Source organism: Cervus canadensis, chromosome 31, assembly GCF_019320065.1.
Source record: "Cervus canadensis isolate Bull #8, Minnesota chromosome 31, ASM1932006v1, whole genome shotgun sequence".
Classification (NCBI taxonomy): domain Eukaryota; kingdom Metazoa; phylum Chordata; class Mammalia; order Artiodactyla; family Cervidae; genus Cervus; species Cervus canadensis.
In genome coordinates this window covers 1,842,094-1,856,685 of record NC_057416.1, presented here as the reverse complement: position 1 = coordinate 1,856,685, position 14,592 = coordinate 1,842,094, and the positions used below count along the sequence as shown (strand labels likewise).

The window sequence follows — 14,592 nt, the reverse complement described above, 5'->3', positions numbered from 1 at the left end:
ATTCATTACTTTCAGTATGTCCTGCCATTCCCTTCTGGCCTGGAGGGTTTCTATTGATAGATCACTGTTTCCTTATGGGAATTCCCTTTTGTGTTATTTCTTGTTCTCCCTTGCTGCTTTTAATATTTGTCTTTGTGTTGATCTTGTTAATTTGATTAATATGTGTCTTGGGTTTTCACCTTGGTTATCCCTGTTTGGACTCTCTGGGTGTCTTGGACTTGGTGGCATTTTCCTTCCCCATTTTACGGGAAATTTTTCAGCTATTATTCCTCGATATTTCTCCTGCCTCTTCTTTTTGTCTTCTTCTCTGAAACTCCTATGATTCGAATGTTGGGGCGTTTCAACATTGTCCCAGAGGTCCCTGAGGTTGTCCTCATTTCTTTTGATCCTTTTTTCTTTTTTCCTCTCTGCTTCATTTATTTCCACCATTTTATCTTCTACCTCACTTATCCTATCTTCTGCCTCCGTTATTCTACTCTTGGTTCCCTCCAAAGTGTTTTTGATCTCATTCATTGCATTATTCATTTTTAATTGACTTTTTTATTTCTTCTAGGTCTTTATTAAACAATTCTTGTATCTTTTCAATCTTTGTTTCCAGGCTATTTATCTGTAACTCCATTTTGTTTTCAAGATTTTGGATCATTTTTATTATCATTATTCTAAATTCTTTTCCAGGTAGATTCCCTATCTCCTCCTCTTTTGTTTGACTTGGTGGGCATTTTTCATGTTCCTTTACCTGTTGGGTATTTCTGTGCCTTTTCATCTTGTTTAGATTGCTGTGTCTGGAGTGGGCTTTCTGTATTCTGGAGGTCTGTGGTTCCTTTTTATTGTGGAAGATTTACCCAGTGGGTGGGGTTAGACGATTGGCTTGTCAAGGCTTCCTGGTTAGGGGAGCTTGCGTCAGTGTTCTGGTGTGTGGAACTTGATTTCTTCTCTTTGGAGAGCAATGGAGTGCCCAGTAATGAGTTTTGAGATGGGTCTATGTGTTAGGTGTGACCTTGGGCAGCCTGTATGTTGACGTTCAGGGCTATGTTCCTGCGTTGCTGGAGAATTTGCATGGTATGTCTTGCTCTATAACTTATTGGCTCTTGGGTGGTGGTTGGTTTCAGTGTAGGTATGGAGGCCTTTTGGACGGTCACTTATTCTTAAAGTTCCATTGTAGTCAGGAGTTTTCTGGTTGTTTCTCAGGTTTTGGGCTAAGTCTCCTGCTTCTGGGATTTCAGTTTATTCTTCTGTATTAGTCTCAGGACTTCTCCACTATAAAAAGCCAAACTTGGAATTTAGGGGAACTTCTAGGTTAATGGCGAAAAGATTCTCCCCCGTTAGGCCTACCCGAGAGGTTCACAGAGTTACATTGAAGAAGAGGAGAGGGAGGAGGGAGATAGAGATGAGCAGGAGGAGAAAAAGGGGACTTCAAGAGGAGAGAGACAGATCTACGCAGCTGTCCTGTTCCCAGGAGTGTTCTCCGTAGCCCAGTCACCTACAAGGATTCACAGAATTTGGATTGGGAAGAGAAGGGGAAAGGAGTGAAATAGAAGGTGATGTTCTGAGGTAGAAAACAGAGAGTCCAAGATTGGGAGAGAATATCTTCGCGTTTAAAATAGGGCTTCTCTTCTTTTTTTTTTTTTTGTAAGGTTATAGTGTGTTGAAAATGAAAATGAAGAGTAGTAGAGGAGTACTAGAGGACTTTAAAAGAAATAAGAGGAAAAGAAAAATAGAAAATAGAAGAGAAAAAGGAAAGAAAAAGGAAAAAAAAGAAAAAAAAAATTTTTCCCCCTAATTAAAAAAATCGTAAAAATCTATGGAAATGAAAGTTAAGGAGTAATGGGGGAGTAATAAGGGATTTTAAAGGAAAATAAAAGAGAAAAAATAAAAAAAGAAAAAAGTAAAATTATATCTAGGAGTTTCTCTAGAGCTGTTGCGGTCAGTGTGGGTTCGGCTCAGTTCCAGATAGCTCCTCGTTCCAGCTTACACTTCTCGATATCTACAGGCCCCTTCCGGTGTAGTCGGTGTAGTCGGTGTTTTCTAGAGGGATTTTAATCTGTTGCACCAGTCCCTTCTGAAGCGGTTCCCTTTGTTTGTTTGGCTTCTGTTTGCCCGTCTCTTCAGAGCCTCATTTCCGCCCTGACACAGGCGGGCGGAGGTGGACTCTTACTCAGGTAGCTAGTTCCGTCGCGCTGTGGAGAGGGGCTGGCGCTGTGGGGGCGGGCTTGCGCCGCGGGGACGGGATGGCGCTGCCGGGAGGGGCTGACGCTGCTTTCTCCGTCTGCGCTGCTCAGGCTCCCGGCTGCTCTATATGGAGCGCGCCCCGCGCTGCGCGGGGTTCCAGCCCTCGGGTGTTCCACAAAAGCGCGGAATGAAAAGCTGCGCCTGCTCTCTGTGCCTTCCCCGTCAGAGCGGTCCAGGCAGCGAGGGGCTTGGTGGGCGCACTCTCCCCAGGTGTGGCGCGCCCACTCCCTTCCACGGTCCCAGTCTCCTCTGGCGCCCGTTGGGTGCGTGCGCCTTCTGCCCTCCGCGTCCCCAGCCCCAGTCCCCGCCCGCGCCGGTCGGGTGCCTGCGCCCTGTGTCTCGCCGCGACCTTCCCCTCCCCCCTGCCTCCTGCCTCCGGCGGGGCTGGGCCTGTCCGCAGCCTGCGAGCTCTTCTCTGGACTTTCTGGGTCTCTTTGTTCTGCGAAAGGCCGGCAGTGTGTTCCGGCCGGTTAATTTACTCTCTCTCTTTTGGTCTCCCACAGTTCAAGTTGGCAACTCACAGAAGCTCCCTCCGATTGTCCTCAGGGCCCTCAGGCCTGGACCCTAGCCCAAGCAAGGCCGCCCAAGACTCCCTTCCCGGAACGAATCTCCGTCCTCAGCTCTTTTGTCTCACTTTTTATCTTTTATATTTTGTCCTACCTCCTTTCGAAGACAATGGGCTGCTTTTCTGGGCGCCTGATGACCTCAGCTAGTGATCAGAAGTTGTTCTGTGAGGTTTGCTCTGCATTCATTTATTCTTTCGATGAATTTGTAGGAGAGAAAGTGGTCTCCCCGTCCTACTCCTCCGCCATCTTGGCTCCTCCCCCCCATCTCCATTTTATTAAGACAACATACTGAACATGAGTCTAGTTTTTTTAAAAAAGAAAATTATGAAAAAAAAAATTATGTAATTTTTATACCAGTGAATATGTGGTTAATAAAACTTACAATTTGACTTCTGGGTGGAATAATTTTTTTTAAAAAATTGAAATGAAAACAAGCCCTTAGCTGAAAAACTGTGTGTGAATGTATATACAAAAATAGATATTATGTATTGTTTACATTTTAATGATAAATCAGTGACTTAAACCGAATGTACTCATAAAATTCATAAAGATATGCAATTGGAGCAAATACTGGTTCTTTATTTCAGAACTTACTGGTAATTAAAAGTACCTCTCCTTGTAAAATAGATTTGAATATGTTTCTAAAGATCACAGGCAGATAAAATATTTGAATAGACTCCAGTCTAAGCAGAAACAGAATATATTGACAATTTTTTAAATATGAAAGGTCAAAGCAAAATCATTGGATGCCAATGTCATGGTGATAATGTCATAGAAGCAAATTAACAAAATGTAGTACTTTAATCATAACTCTGCCAATATCTTTATCTGGAGGCCTGTTGCCATTTTTGTTTCTTCTGAAATTTTTGTTGCCAAGAAACAGGATTACTTTTCTTCCTACCAGATTGAGTTGGTATAGTGTATCAAAATATTCATAGCTTTGGGACTTTGAAGTGGTAGTATTCATGATATGTGAAAAAGCATGATACATAATTGAGATCTTAATTACATAAAAATGAATGCCTAGATACATAAATGAGACCTGGAAGGACGAATCAAATGGCAAATTGCTTGTGATTATGGATGACTTTATTTTATGCTTCTTGTGTTTTTTTGGTTTGCACACATTAACTTTTAAGAAATAATTGTTATTTTTAAAAAAAAGAAAAGAAATAATTGTTATTTTAACAGCCCTAAAAAAATAATAAATTCTTACATATATGATGTATAATTATAAATGACAACAAAAACAGAGGAAACAAATGAATTCCAAAGAATTTGGTATTTTAATAAGTAGCTCAGCTGTGTCTGACTCTTTGCGATCCCATGGACTCTAGCCCACCAACTCCTCTGTCCATGGGATTTCCCAGGCAAGAATACTGGAGTGGGTTACCATTCCTTTCTCTAGGGGACCTTCCCAACCCAGGGGTCACACTTGGATCTCTTACACTGCAGGCAGATTCTTTACCATCAGAGCCACAGTGGAGCCCTAAATGAGTAGTTATTATAAAACAAAACTACAAAGTTCTGTAAATGTCGTAAAGAAATGGCAGTGAATTCTTGGTTCTGTGTCCTGGGTTTCAGGCACTCAGCCCCGAGGCCCAGGTCCTGAGATGTTAGAACTCTTGAAGGGACAGAATTGATGTTTTTCATCATAGTCATTCTTGAATGATGAGTCTCCATTCATGAAACTTCTAGCACCTGCAGGTAATAAACAGTCCTGCCACAATTTTGCATCCTGGAGGCAGATTCTGAGGTGGAGGTTAGTATGCTGGCCTCATTAATCCTGTACATAGATGGTTGATGGAGTCATCAGCAAGGAGGCTTCCTGAAATCTCATAGGAGACCCTATTCAGTATTCAGTTGTCCAGACCCCTCCCAACAAACTCAGTCCCACCATGCATTACACAGAAGGGTTGGTGAAGAAGGTCTAAATGACCAGGTGCAGGCTTATTTGAAAGTGACATCTTCATTGATTCCTTGAGAGTTAAAATTTGTCAGTCAGGGAAAGAACACAGTGAGTAGTTAGGAGTCCCAGTAAGGGAGTGGCCAATGTGATGAATACTGGAATACATGCTTGACAGAGAAACTAAGGAAAGGAAGCAAGTAGATCCACCATACATTCCCTAGGGAAGAACCATGGAAGTCTTAGAATTATGCAAGATTTTGGTAAAATTTGAGGATGATTTTTAGTTTTTTTTTCCCCAAAATGGGAGCAATTATAGAGCTTATAGAATATAGATTCTTTCTATTTGAAAGTACTTTTCAACCCAGTCAGGAAGAACCACTTGCCCTGGGCCTGAGGTTGTAGAGGCACTTACCCCAATACCCACATGCTCTACAGAACGCACAGACATCCTGCCATTCGATGTGTTTCTTTGTTCTATCCCGCTGCACTGGAACTGTGGAGCCAGGAAACAGCCAGTCTCCTGACCAACATGCTTCAGGCCCCAAAGAACTGCTTCTCCCATCATTTCCCTGTGTCTGTGAGATAAAAGATGACATTTTCCACGTGCTATGCAGGTGTATGGATTCTCCTGGAACATGGTCCGAGATGGCCGCTGGGTGTGGGAGTGATGTTAGCATCAGCAATGCTCAAGTAAAAGAGAAGGCAGTTTAATTAAGGTCGATTGTTCCTTTCAGATACCATAAATGCAATGCATAATTACCTAACAAGACTGTTCCTGATCACCTTGCTGAGCATTTGTCATCACTCCGCATTCTGTGTTCCTGTGTGTGCTCACAGACATAATCATGAATTAGTATGTATTCTCACTTAGTTGCACATAGAGGATGCATAATATTTTGCAGTATTAAATATCCCATGTTATTCTTAACTTTTTATGAATAAAGGTCCAGAAAGAACAGAAATGAAGCATGATACCAGTTCTTTATGTTGCAACGAGATGACTTAATTCAGTGCTAGAATTAAGAATACTTTTTAAGGGAATTTTCTGGTGGTCTAATAGTTAGGACTCAGCACTTTCACTACCATGGGCCTGGGTTCCATCCTTGGTTAGGGAACGAGATCCCTCAAGCCACATAGTGCAGCCAAAAAAAGGTTTTTTAAAAGTATTAATAAAATATTATTACATATATAAAATATATGTGTATATAACATTTTATTACATCTGATAGGGAGATATAATAAAGCCATCTTCTGTCTCGGCAGACTCACTGTTTTCAGTAGCTGGAGGGTCTAGTATTAAAAAGGTCTTTGTTGTTGTGTTTCAGTCACTCAGTCTTGTCTGACTGTGATCCCATGAACTGCAGCATGCCAGGCTTCCCTGTTCCTTCTTCATATCCCGGAGTTTGCTCAGACTCATGTCCATTGAGTCGGTGATGCCACCCAACCATCTCATCCTCTGTAGCCCCTTCTCCTCCTGCTGTCAATCTTTCCCAGCACCAGGATGTTTTCCAATGAGTCAGCTCTTCGCATCAGGTTACCAAAGTATTGGAGCTTCAGCTTCAATCCTTCCCGTGACTATTCAGGGTTGATTTCCTTTAGGATTAATTGGATTGGCCTCCTTGCTGTCCAAGGGACTCGAGTGTCTTCTCTAGCAACACAATTCAAAAGCGTTTATTCTTCATGGTGCTCAGCCTTCTTTATGGTCTAATTCTCACATCCCTGTACCTGACTACTGGAGAAACCATACCTGCAAATGAAGACACTGTTTAGTATGACTTCACAGGGAGAAAAACTGCTAAGTGGTCTGTTAGGATGAGTCTTGAGGATTGGTTATATATTTACCAATTGGCCATTGACAACCTTGTGAAGAAGTATAATAGGGAAATATTAAGAGAAGCTAAATTCTGGTTATAAAAGTCACATTTATTTCTGCGATAAATAGAATTATTATATCACAACTAGTTCTTCCTGGTCTTCTACAAACTGATCCCAGGTATATTTGAAAGTTCCCAAAGGTGCAAAACTGTCATCATTTCCTTGAAACTTCAGCAGTTTGATCTCATTTACATCGTTCTCTGTGTGCTATCCTTTGCTGTCATGAGATCACTGACATCCTTATCCCTGATGAGGCCTCTGTGTGCAGCCACTGCTGATGCTGAGTTCTTGTTCAGACTTCGGAAAGCACTTTGAGGATTCCGCTAGAGAGTAGCTAATTTAAGATGCAGCATCTTAACATTCTCTCTAGTAGTGTTTTTAGTACATCTCTTCACTCCTCCAATTTTAAGACTTCAAACTCATCACTAGGAAACAGACTGAATCCTGAATCCCAAAGACCAACATAATCCTGGCAAAGACCAACCTCTTTGCTGTCATTCCTTGCCTTCTCACCCAAGCAAGCAAAAGCAAAGAAGTGAAACAACTGTTTTCACTTTCTTGTTATAAAGTAACAAACCACATGAGTATGACTGCATAAAGAGATGGAAACTGACTGCATGAGGTCCTTGAAGAAGAACTGGAGATTTTTGCCACAGGATAAAGCTGCTACTACTCCCCAGGGCTGGGGAGAAAGCCTTGTTGAATAATTCTGTACTTGGAAATTTATGTTTAACTTCATTTTATAAGTGTACCTATGGAACCTGCCCCCACCCAAAAAAAAATTCAGGAAATGGTGTGACCCAAGGTTGTTATCAGCCGTTTTTCCACTATCGTGAGGAGGAAAATATAGAGTTGAATTCCAAATTTTAACAAAATCCAAAATCTAGTGGGGGGAAAAATGTTGCCTTGCAAGTGTTTGATAAAGTAGTTATGGTAAATAGCTGGATAGATTCAGTAAAATGTCTGCCATGATTAAACCTACTTTGTTTCGGGTTTACCAACCTAATGTAACTTTGTTTTATCTAGAATTTATCAAGAAATTTGGAAAGAAATTTTTCAAAGAATTTTTCAAGGAAAGTAAAGAGTTGTATGTTTGTAATAATAAAGTCTTTGCCGAACAGCGTTTTTCACCCAGAGTTGCCTGACTTTTAATTAATAAACTAATTTCAGTCTAGTTGATGGTATTTAAAAGGCTATTGCCCACTCCCTGATTAGCAAAACCTGCTAGTCAGTTAAGTACATGCTGAAGTGTCATGCTGGACAGCATTCTTTGATGGCAAAAGCTTTTTCTTCCTGAACTTTCTTCCTGGACTCCAGTCTCAATACCTTAGATTAAAATAACATTTCTAGCATAACCTTATTTTTCATTTAAGTTATTTTTTGTGTGTTTCATTATTATGTATATATGTTTCAATATAAGAGGAGGCATCATGTATAACTCCTGGTGACTTTCTTTATTCATGAGACAATCTGTCTTGGTGAACCTTGCATATCATAAAGAACAATCCTTTTTTAAACATTTGTATTCAGCATGTGAAATACCATAGTTTAGTTGATCATTCTTTATGCTAGCTGATATTTTTTTCTTTTTTGTTCTTTTGCTCTTCAAAAACTACAATTAGCTTTCTGTGTAACTCTTCAAATATATTTGGTTATGCTCTGTATTTTATATATATTAATATATAATATACATATGTATATCAGTTATGTAAAATTTTCTTTCATGTAGAGTATAGAGTAGTTTCTGTTATATTTTGTATTAATTAACTCTGAGTTAGGTCCACTCTCTTTCTTTCATAATCATTTCTATAGCAGATAAGATTGTTCTGTGTTCTGCCATCCTATAAGTTGAATTTTATGATTCTATTTCACTGAAGCATAATTTTCAAACAATAAAATGATATGAAGTACCAAGTTACAATTTGTTGACAATTTTGTCAACATGAAGTTTCCTCCTGAGTCAAGACAAAACGTTGTTCTTTCTCCAGTTAGTAGACACTTAAGTTGTTCCCAAGTTTTTAATATTTTAAATAATGTCACTGTGAAAATTCTTATGAAGTCATTTATTTTGGTAGATACATTTTTATTTATCTTGAGTAAATATGTAGTAGTGAATTTAGTTGTCTTCCCCCTACATACCTGGTGATATAGTTTCTGTTTTCTTTGCATAGTTGTTTGAGAATATATATTTCTTCATGTGACTTACAAGTTTTATGATCTATGTTTTGTATTTTTCTTTCTTATGTTTAGAAGAAGGCCTTTCTGTGGCCTTTCCCTCCAGTTAAAAACCATAATTACCACAAGAGTTTAGCTTTGGTCTATACTTAGGTTTCAGTGTTGGACAGCAGCTTCTAGATTCACTTCATTGATTGGATTTTATGTTTTGGGGGTGGGGAATGTAATAATTAAACCCTGCATTTTCAAAAACATTTTCAGGGTTCTTGATACTAATTCCTATTTTAATCTCAAAACCTCCAGGGATAATTTATGCTTATTCTCTTATGCTGTTATTCTCACTTTACAGATCAGAAAGTCGATTGCCTGAGTGTTACAAGACCTTGAAGCAGTTTGCCGAGCTTCTGAAAGTCAGAGCCCTGCTTCCAGCCTACCGTGTTCCTGAAGCAAGAGGACTCATGCCTGCTGCCTGCTGAGCCCTGGCGGGCCCCACAGCTGTCTGCTCTGTCAGGGACGAGAGGAGCCATCCGTGCCCTGTGGGGACCAGGCCCAGAGCTCCAGCTCCAGGTCCCGTTCATCTCTGTGGTTCTGGGTAAGTCTTCAGGAAGCGCTTGTGTGCACCTCGAACACAGACGGAAGGGAGGTCATTACCTCCCTGGGGGATGACGGCTGGATGCTCTGGCAGATGGGAGATGCACTTCCAGGAAAAGTGTTGAAGTTGAGATGGTTGTTGGAGCTTTACTGAATTCTTGTACATGATAGTGGCTCCCCACAAGCCCTCGGGAGGCTCAGTCAGACATCAGGATAGATAGATCCCTCGGCCTTCCTGTTCCCAGCTCCTCTGAGGGTTGCAAATCCCCTGATCCCCTAAAGTAAGACTCAAAGGTGTACTTCTGTTATTCTCTTTGGATATTGACTGATGCTGTTTGTGATAAGGAAGCCCCAGACATGGTGTATCCGTCTGTTGCTACTGTGATGAACTCTCACAAGTAGAGGCTTAAAGAACCCACCTCGTAGTTCTGACAGTCCTCAGCGCAGCACATTCTCACCAGGCTGAGACAAGGGCTGCGTTCCATAGCTGAGGCCCCTTGGCAGGATCACATCTTTCCTCAAGGAGATGTTGGCAGGTTTTAGCTCCTTGCAGTTGTAGGACTGAGATTCTCCTTTCCTTGCTGGCTGTCAACTGAGGGTCCTGTCATGGTTCTTGAGGCTAATTCTTGACTTCCATCTTCAGAGTACAGCAGGGATTCAACTCCTTCCTTACCATGGACTCTGCCCTCTTTTCTTCCATCTCATTGCTCTGACTACTCTTCAGCCTTCTCTTCTACTTTTTAAGAACTCATGTGAAAATACTGAACCAAGATTATCCAAGATAATCTCCCCAACTCAGGGTCCTTAATCTTAACCACATCGGCAAAGTTCCACTGCCTGGGAATTAAGGTGTGAATATCTTTGGGGACATTTATTCTGCCTGCTTGGGATGGGAATTTGGAGTTGGATGTCTCATCTGATTGTGTTTGGTGAGAATAGTGACCTCATTGTCAGTGGAAAATGAAATGGGACACTGATAATATACGGCATGCACTCTGATGTCAGATATTTAAAAGTTGAAAGATTTATATGATCTGAAGAGAAACCAGAGTATAATGTCAGATGGTTAAATGGTTACTTGGTTTTATGCATTGAAAAAATTGCCTTTGAGAGACTAAGTGACTGTTGTAGTAGTTGCTTTTATTGCTAATATTAGCAATAATACAAGAAATGTAATGGGTAAGCACTATGGATTCTACTGAATACTATTTGTTCTGGGGAAAATTGCAAAAAGAGAATAAAAAGAGCTTTTTATTCAACTCTAGCCATGGATAAGGAACCAGACATGTCTATGTTAGATTAACATCTTATATTTTATAACTATGTAATAAAAATTTCTGAATTAAAATTCTGAACCAGGCCTCACAGATGAATTACAAGGCAAAGTGTATTTATAACTTTGGTCTCTTAAGCTAACTTATGACATTGATTGTTAAAAACTGGGATCCTAGAAGTTGGAACAGTAAGAAATGTGTAAACTCCATTTTATACACTGCATGCTTTTCAGCACCTGGACTGCTGTGGAGCCTCTCTTCACATTGTGACACGGATGGACTTTTCCTGGCCCTGCAGTCCTATGATAGTCTCAGCTTAAGCACGTGCCCTGAGGGTAACTGTTTTCCAAGGACCTGTTTCCAAGGAAGCGTGCCAGGCTTCTCTGTCCATGGGATTGTCCAGGCAAGGATACTGGAGTGGGAAGCCATTTCCTTCTTTAGGGGATCTTCCTGATGCAGGGATCGAACCCAGGTCTCTCGCAATGTAGGCAGTCTCTTTTTTGACTGAGCCACCAGGGAAGCCCTCCTGTTTGACCTGTTTGCAGCATCTCTAACATCTCTTTTTCTAGACTTGTCACTAGACCCATATTCTGGCAGATTCCAAGGAAATGAATACAGTTAGGTACTAGAAAAGGTAACTGACATCCAAAACTCACTTTGCAATTAGCATTAATGAAAACATAGAAAATCTGTGTCAGAATGATGAATTAAGATGAGAAAGGAAGGGAAACCAGTCATCTTAGATTAATGTAAATATATCTATATTCATACACTTCCAGGAGATTCTGAATTTGAGGAGGTAGCTTGAACAACTGAGAGTGGTTCTAAAATAATTTGATTGAAAATTGTACTTGATGTGACCTACACTAGATCAAATTAAACCAAAATAAAATCTCCCTTGATATACTGTAGAAAAAGGAATTGAAAGGCTTGAAGAGAGAATGATAGGAGAGATTTGCTGTGTTACTTGCCCCATCCTATAATCACATTCCCTGGGCTGTCTGAGCGTACAGAGCCACTGGGGGTAGTATCGACATGTCTGGAAGTTACCTGGCCATTCCCTGGAGCCAGTGGAGACGTTAGGAATTCTGGTATTGAGATGAATGGCTCAGCTGAATGGGCATGATGGGGTCACGCAGCCACAGCCTGTGCTGAGCTGTGGAACACACTTCCCCACTGAAGCATAGTCCCCACTAGATAGCCCAATTAAAAGGACAGTGTGACCCAGACAAATTTGTGTCAGTCATTAACTGATGGTGGTGCCCTTCGAAATTACAGAGCAGGCCAGTAGGCCAGTGTCTTTCATAATCTGTATAATTAATGCCTCTAATAGCCCAGCAGAAATGTTACAGCTGAGCACCCAGCCTGTCCCCACAGAGGCCAACACTAGACCTGAGGTACAGCCTCTTTTATTTCAGTTGCATTTCCTTGAAAGTAGTGAAAGTACAAGTATTAGTTGCTCAGTCATGTCCAACTCTTTGAGACCCCAAGGACTATAGCCTGCCAGACTCCTCTGTCCATAGAGTTTTCTGGGCAAGAATACTGGAGTGGGTAGCCATTTCCGTCTCCGGGAGATCTTTCCAACCCAGGGGTTGGACCTGGGTCTCCAGAATTGCAGGCAGATTCTTCCTGTCTGAACCACCAGGGAAGCCCTTGCATTTCCTTATTTCCGGTCATAAACTGTGTTCAGATTTCCTTGATCAAGTGCATCTTGCAGGCTCTCCAATTATCCCTAGTGGGTTTCCTTCATTTATCTTCGTGATTTATTGTTCTCTTTCAACCACTTCCCCCCTCTTTATTCCCTTACATTCTTTTCACATTCCTTGCATGCATTTTATGTACAAATATAAATAAGAAAATAAAAATCAGCAAATTTGAAAAGCAACAATAGTAAGTTCAAAATAGCATATATTCATACCATGTTAGGCTATGAGAGACATCAAGGATTTTCGTACCTATCACTTTCACACCAAGTTCTGCAGAACCTCTGGTTCCACATGAAACTCCTCAGCATCCTCAGAAGGCCTGGGGCCGTGGAAGGGGGCTACACCAAGCTGGGTGCACATTCGAGAGGGCTTGAGGGGACAGCAGACCCTTCAACTAAAGCAACTAAAGCAACTGATGCCTCCTGCTTATTGTGGAGTATATAAAGTGTAGTTAGAATAAAGATGCCACTGAAAAGTGTTTCAAACTAGTCAGCTAAGTCACCTCCCTCAGTTTCCCGGGATCTATTAGTTGAATAGCATTAGATGCTTCCCCATGACAGACAGCCTGTTTCAGGCTCCTCCCTGCCTGCTGAGCTTTAATTCATCAAGGATATATGTGTACACAAATGCATCCACAAAATGCAGATGTAGCTAACTGCTGAATGAGTATATTCCTAGTTCTAAATTTATAAAAGCTATGAAGATATAAACCAAAATACTGAATTATTGCTGTCTTTTCCTTTCATTTTCCCATTCATCAATACTTAAACATTGAATGAAAATTAAGCCACCTAATTAGAAAGTTTTTAATGAATTACTCAAATCCACAGCTTCTCTGGGACATCTTTAGCCTTTCTGTTAACTTCATGATAAGTAGTGTAGGAGTGAGTTTTATTAAGGAAAGTACAATCATTATCCCCTTTAAGTGAATTGCTCAAAAATAAGTGATCCATCAGGTAGTTAGAGGAAAGAAGAAATACTGTATGTTAGGTTGTATGTATAATTTATGAAAAAAGAAGTGTCACTCATGAATAAATTTTATTTCTGAGTGATAATACAGTTTTTAAATATTAAGAGTAAAACAGCTCACATACAAAATTTGCAAATGATGATGCCAAGAAGAAGCAGCCTCATTAATTACAACATACATTTTATCTCCTTCCTTTCTTTTGATTGCAGGTGGGAAGGAAATTGAAAAGAATAAAGCGTCTAGAGTTGTAAAGTCAGAAACATTAAGATAAAAGAAGGCCATTTTTAAAAGAGTAACATATATAAATTGCTGATGTCTTATTCTAATTTTCATATCACAATCTCATGAATAACAATTAATCCATAGAAGTGCCTTATTTAAAGAAAAGCTAGAAATTATTAATAAAAGCAAAAACTGATTTTTATCTCTAAATTTGTATACAGGAAAACTTAAATACTTTATAGATTCATTATTCTCATTATCAAAAACATGTAATATGGAACATTATTTTAAAATGTTTATTATTCCGATCAGAGTATGTTGAGAACATTAATTAATAGGCGATGTGCCCTGGAGTATTCTGCTTATGCTGGAAACAGTTTAAAATAGATGCTATGTGTCTTCACGTAAGTAGCGTACCCCGCCCTCCACAGGGTGCGGTCTCTGTGGGTGTGTGCAGTCTTCTCCACTCTCTCCGTGAGCAATCAGTGCATTCCACATACTTACAGTCAGAGAGTGCTGAAGAACGCTGGACTGAACACCAAGAAGTGGCCAAGGTAGAAAATGTTAGGTTATGTGTATTTTACCACAATCAAGAAATCAGAAAAAAATGAAAATTAGAAACAATGAGAATTTCAAGAGTGAGAACAGATCACTAAGCATGGAACTTCCTGTGGGCTGACCCTCTGCATGCACATATCTGCCTCCTGAGTGTGACACTCTGCTGAATGCTAGGGATCAGAAAGTGAATTAGAGGCATCTCTGTTCTGAAGGATGGCCCTTGTAGCTCAGATGGTGAAGAATCTGCCTGCAATACAGGAGACCCATTCTAAAGAAAACCAGAGTCTCCTGGTGGAATCAGATTCCAGACAAAAGCGCAGCACCAGCCTGGGCACTGCAGGACCGCAGGGTAGCACTTGGTCCAGCCTGAGGGGTCCCGGGGGAAGCGTCTGAGTTGAGAGATGAAGATGGAGAAGAGATGGAGGTGGAGAGAGGGAGGATACCCAGGCACGAACCTCAGAGTCGCAGCAAAGAAGAGGGCGAGGGGCGCACAGGGGCGCCAGGTTCACTTGTGTGG

At 40.8% G+C, this 14,592-nt stretch overlaps 1 long non-coding RNA gene across 1 annotated transcript in view; it reads left to right on the top strand.

Moving 5' to 3' along the window:
- LOC122432567 overlaps positions 1 to 9,266 on the top strand; it is an 86,732-nt gene extending 77,466 nt beyond the window's left edge. Inside the window, exon 3 of the long non-coding RNA XR_006266878.1 lies at positions 9,104 to 9,266. This is a non-coding gene — a long non-coding RNA (uncharacterized LOC122432567). The remainder of the gene's footprint in view (positions 1 to 9,103) is intronic.
- The last annotated feature ends 5,326 nt before the right edge of the window (positions 9,267 to 14,592 follow it).